This window comes from Rhinatrema bivittatum, chromosome 3, assembly GCF_901001135.1.
Source record: "Rhinatrema bivittatum chromosome 3, aRhiBiv1.1, whole genome shotgun sequence".
Lineage (NCBI taxonomy): Eukaryota > Metazoa > Chordata > Amphibia > Gymnophiona > Rhinatrematidae > Rhinatrema > Rhinatrema bivittatum.
The window spans coordinates 293,842,359-293,848,358 of record NC_042617.1 but is presented as its reverse complement, the minus strand read 5'-3'; positions in this window follow the sequence as shown (position 1 = coordinate 293,848,358).

The following is a 6,000-nucleotide window of genomic DNA, read 5'->3' as shown; positions in this document are numbered from 1 at the left end:
GCCCATCGGAATCCACATGTTATCTTGACCTATCTTCTAGATCAATTACCTATTTGTTGTATTTGGTGTTGTTTTGTGGAATTTTAATAATTATGTATGTAATAATAATTTTAATAATTATGTATGTAACATTGGTTACCTGCTGTGAACACAGGATTGTTAGGATCCATGGCTGTGGCCGCCCGCGGACGGGTCCCCTTACCTCTGCCAGGAGGCTCCCAGGCCTGGCTCTCCCCCATTGCCGCCTGCTGCGGCCACCGCCGACCATGCCAATGCGACCTGCCCTCGCTGCACGGCCCGCCATTTTCCCGGCCTCTGCACTTGCTCCCCTAGGTGCGCGCGCTGTCGCACTCAATTTAAAGGGCCCGTGGCGGGAATGTCCCCTGCGGCTCCTGAAGATGAAGTCAGCTAGGGCGGGTATATATACCCGGCCCTGACGCCAACACTTTGCCTTAGCAATGGGTCCTGCTCAGATATTGAGTGCGTAGTCTGCATTGTTCCAGCCTTGCCTTCCTGATCCTGTGCTCCTGCCTCAGTTCCGTTCCTGCTCCTGCCTTGGACTTCTGCCTGGTCCTTCGTCTACGCATGAGCTCCGCCTGCCCTGACCTCCAGCTTGTCTCTTCGTCCCTGCTACCTATCCTGATCTCTGGCCTGTTCCTGGTTTTGTCTGTCTGCTGCCTGCCTCATCCTTGCCTGCCTGACACCATGCTGCCTTCTCCTTGGACTCCTCGATGTGAGAGACCCGCACCTAAGTCCTGCCGGCCCCAGCACCCAAGGGCTCAACCTGCAGGGAACGTGGGCTGGTAAAGGTGAAGCTCCAGCTGGGTCTTCTCAGCCAGCAACACCTCCCAATGACAAGGGCCACTAGGGGCCTCCCCTTGGTGGCAGTATCAACCTCATCTCAGCTCAAGGGTCCACATACACAAGGATAGATGCAGGCTATACATATTTAAATGAATAAATAAACAAACTATTCTGAAAATTTGGTGAGGCTAGGACACCAGATATAAAAGTTAGTAGGGACACACAGACATCACAATTTAAGAAACCTTTTGTTTGGGAAAATAGGTTAAAAAGAGGAAAGAAGGATGGGTGAAAAGGAGAAAAAAGATGACGTATTTGGGAAGATGGGAGTTATAGAAATTGCTGGAAAGAGTTAAACAAGTTAAAATAAAGACTACAGTGTGAAGTGAAAAATGTAGTGTGATTGTTCAGTTAGCCCACGTGACAACGTGTAGAAATAAAGATCAAACAGTTGTGACATTTTTATCGACTAATTTAATACATTTGTGGCTAGCTTTCACACTTTGAAAAGTACAATTTTCATAATACAGTTAATTACATTTCTTTGTAGTTATAACTTAAAATATGTCATGAATCCTGCCCGCGGGCTTCCCCGCGAGCAGGCTCCTCACCTCCATGCTGCTGCCTTCCCGATGCGGCCGGACGCCGCCGACGTCGGGCCTTCTCCGCGGCTGGAGACGCGGACTCTGTTGCCTCTCGCGGCCTGGAGGCCGCCCATTGTGCTCCTTTTCCTCAGCGGCAGGGAGCCGCAGACTGTGCTTCATCTTCGCGGCCTGAGGCCGCAGTCCCCAGTCTCGTGTAGCGGCTGGAGCCGCCTTCAAGTCCTCCTACAGCGGCAGGAGCCGCTGCCGATGTCGGGGCCTGCTCCTCGGCCCAGCCCTGCTTCGTCCTCTTCGGCATCTGTGCAGGACTGCTGACCATGGTCCTACACAGCTTCCTGTTCCTGCTCCTAGGCACGCGGCCGCGCATCTTTGCAAGATTTAAAGGGCCCACGGCCGGATATGCCCTGGGCCCCACCTAAGGACTGTTTCCTGTGCCAGCCCTATATAAGAGCTGCTCCTGCATTTCACCCTTGCCTTGTATCGGAGTTACTTCACTCCTGGAAGTTCCTGTCTTCCAGTGCTCCGTCAGGTCTCTGTTTATCGTTGGAGCTCCATGTCTCGTCTGCTTCCTGTGTTTCATGTCTTCGTCTCCTGAGGTCCCTCGTCCAGGCTTCCTGATGTTTCACTTCCCGATGTTCTTCTCCTGCGCCTGTAACTTCTCCTCACCTGCCGGCTCCTATGGTTCTCCGGATGACACTCGCTCCGTCATTGGAGTCTCCTCGCAGCTGGATCCATTTCCTGTGCTCCCAAGTCCTCCTCACCTGCCAGCCCCTGTGGTTCTCCAGATGACACCGGCTTCGTCATTGGAGTCTCGCCTTGGCTGGATTCCCTTCCTGCGCTCGTCCTGCTCTCTGCGTGGTCTGTGACTAGCCTCTTCAGGTTGTGTAGGGCGCGCAGTGGAACAGAATGGTCCGTGACCAGTCCCGCGGGTGGACTGTGTAGGTCGCCCTGAGAGACAGTGCCAATGTCTAATTTTCCCAGCTTCTTGTCTCGTCCAAGAGTCTTCCAAGTTCCCCGTCTCATTGAGAGTCTTCCAAGATCCTCATCCACTTCCAGTGTCTTCACGTCGTGAGTCTTCTGTGTCACAAGGCCTCTGTCTGCCCTCATCCTCAGTCTGGCCTGCTGCTTCATGCCGATACCAAGCGGCAGGCCCGAAAGGGCTGGGAACGGTTGGAGGACTGTTCATATACCAACATCAGCTTGTTGGCTCTGAAAGAATGCAGGTCTAGCAGAGGGTCAGCCCTTGTCTTCGTCCATGCTGGGACACGCCACCAACCCTCGGTTCGATCCTGGATTCGTCTGGGATCGGGCTGAGGCCCAAGGGCACACTAAAATCCCCTCAGCTGGGATCGCTCCCTAGCGTTCCCAAAATATAACAAAATGCAAGGCCTTCCTAGGCCATCCAAAACCTAACAAAATATGTGAGCTAAAGAAGTAGATACTAGCAAAGAAGGACCTTTTGCTTCACCCATTCTGCCCATTTATCTTTTCTTGCACTACTTTGCCAGTCATCATCTTCCCTTGTCTTCTCCATGGCCCTCCGTATCTGTAGCAAACATGCTTGAAGTCTGTTACAGTTTTGGTCGCTATCACTTCTGCTAGTAGGCTATTATAGGCATCCACCACCACCCTCTCAGTAAGAAAAGTATATCTGAGACTCCTTCTCTTCAGCATCTGCTCTGGGTTCAAATCTCAGACACTGGGATTTTAGCCAAGGGACTTCTACCTGCACGCCCACAGGACTTTGTACCTTGGGAGCCTATCCGAAACACATACACACACTCTGACTCAGTACATCACAGTTCCAGGACTTTACGATAGGTTTAATTCAACAATAAGATAACAGAGAAGAGTTAATTGCAGATAATATATATTTTATGTGGTGAATAAAATTGTTTTAATTAACTATAAGGTACTGGGATCCTGCCAGGTACTTGTGACCTGGCTTGGCCACTGTTGGAAACAGGATACTGGGCTTGATGGACCTTTGGTCTGACCCAGTATGGCAAGTCTTATGTTCTAATTAACACAGTGCTTCATCTATATATTTATTTTATATACATAAGGTTGTGGAAGCATTTAAATTATAGGTTGTACACTGTCTATCATTTTCTCCATCAGGTTTGGAAAGTGATATAATTTCTTCTTGGTTTTCTCTATATTAAAAACTGGCACTTACATGGAAGTGATGATCCCTCCCTCGAGGTATTCTTGTCAGTTCAGAGCACATCTGTTAATACTCTCTTTGGCTTCGGGCCTGGTGCTGCCCAGTTGTTTTACCTTCACACCTTGGAACTGCTGGCTCCAACTTTCATAAGCATTTTTTTTAGCATTTCATAGTGCAAAGCTGTAAATATAAGTTTACTGAGAAGTTGGCCAAACTAGTCTCAGTTCCTAGTACACAGATACCTTCCATTTCAGCTTAATATCATGACCCCCCTTGCCCTTAAGCTTCTTTTTCAATGGAAAATTATATCTTGTGCTTTATTGAAGCCTGATGGATATTTGATTGTTTCTGCTTAGCACATCTATCAGTGCAGGTGATTCTTATGATAGCTTTGGGCGCTATCACTTAAGAGGGTAACTTTCAAAGGATTTCTACAGGTAAAAACGGTCCTTTAACCACAGCAATGGCCTGCCCACCCGGTATGCAGGTAAACTTACATGCATATAACCTCTATATGTATACCTGTGAGCAGATTCATTCCTAGAAATAGGGATGAGGAGTTGTTTGCACTTAGACAGTTACTTTTGAAAATGGAAAAGTATGTGAGTACATCTCCCCCCAGAATATTTCTGTGCACAAATTAACAGGTGCAACTATTCGTAGGTAGTTTTTGTGGGATAATTCTCAAAGGTAAATTATGTGCATATTTTCTATTTGAAAATAACTCAAAAGTTAACTGGCTAAATTAATATTTGGGCACATAATTGGCTAAATTCTAGCTAGTTTTTTATCCAGCTAAAATTTGGCTAGATAAGTCAGGGCATTCTGGGGTCATAACTGGGAGGAGTTGAGTTAACCAGATAAGTTATCTAGCTAACTATGATATTCAGAATTAGCCAGGTAAGTTATTTCAGCTAAGTCTGGTCATCCCATAGACCTGTCCTTATCTGGCTAACTTTAGGATAGCTGGATAGATTCAGCGGCACAGCCGCATTGATGAATATGTAGGCTAAGTTTGTTCAGCTAACTTGTCATTCCACACAGTGGCAGAATATGGGGCACATATTCGGGAGAATCTAGCTGCCCAAATACAGAAAAATTATATAATTTTCAATATTAATTTTTACAAAAATGTATTTAAGCAAAATGCATATCAAAACCTATCTAGACAATTAAAACCTATCCCAAACATACAGCACCCTTAAAAATTTATTAACACTTGAATATATATTTTACATATTTCATCCCACTTTTTATAGTCCCTCTTTTATATTCCACACTCTTTGTATTTTATTTGTGTTTTCTATTCTCAAAACTTCATTATTTCATCACGTCACATAATAATGTGATCCTCTCTCTTTATGGTCCAACAAAGATCTCTGTTTCACCCTCTCTCATAAGGGCTTCCTCAGGGACTAACCAAAACTATTCTTAGATGATAATTCTTCCAATCATGTCCTATAATAACAAATCTTAAATTATTCCTTAACCCAAGGGTTCTCTCCTAATGTCTCCAAAATATCCCAGCTTACCATATACCAATACTTCAAACACAAATCCGTCACTCAGTGTATATATGTTTTTTTACTCACAATGGCAACTCTCAACAATTTAAATCTCCTTCATCTCTTCAATTTATCACAAATACCAGTTTCTATAATCAAAAAACACACAAAGTTAAAATACCTTACCCACACTATATATCCGACTCTTGCTGCCATATTCCCCCTTACATTTTACCGAACCGATGTTCTCTATCGCTGTTTTCTGTACATCACCACACACTATCTCCTACCTCCTCTTTATAAAGCTAGACTAATAAAAAAATCATTTGATGACAATATACACCTGAATCCCATTCATTCATATTCAAAATGTTGCTATATTGCAAAAAATTTACTAAACCAATCTTCACTACCTCAACCCATCAAAATACTATGTAGTAAACTTTTATATCGCCATACGACATCTGTATTTCAATATCTGCCATAGAATGCTGATCCACCTAATAAAATTACTTCATAGGAAGGCATTCCATTCAATAGGTCCATTAAGACCCTGAGGCACTGACGTGAGCCAATTAAAAATAAAACGTTCGATTTTCCTTAACAGCGATGATAAGTCTCCACCATTCTTTAAATGTAATTTTTTAATTACAAAGAATTTAATGTCCTCCAAAGTGTGATGTAATTCTACCCAATGTTCCACCAGTGGGGCATATGCCCTCATGGACTTTATACGACTTCTATGTTCAATGATTTGTAATCTAATCGATCTCACTGTTTGTCCCACTTATATTAAACCACACGGGCATAGTATAGTGTAAATAACTCCACTAGTATTACAAGTAAACAATTCTGGTAATCTATATGTCTGATCTAAATTTGGATGCTGAAAGTGTTTTAACGTCAAAACATGTGGACATAC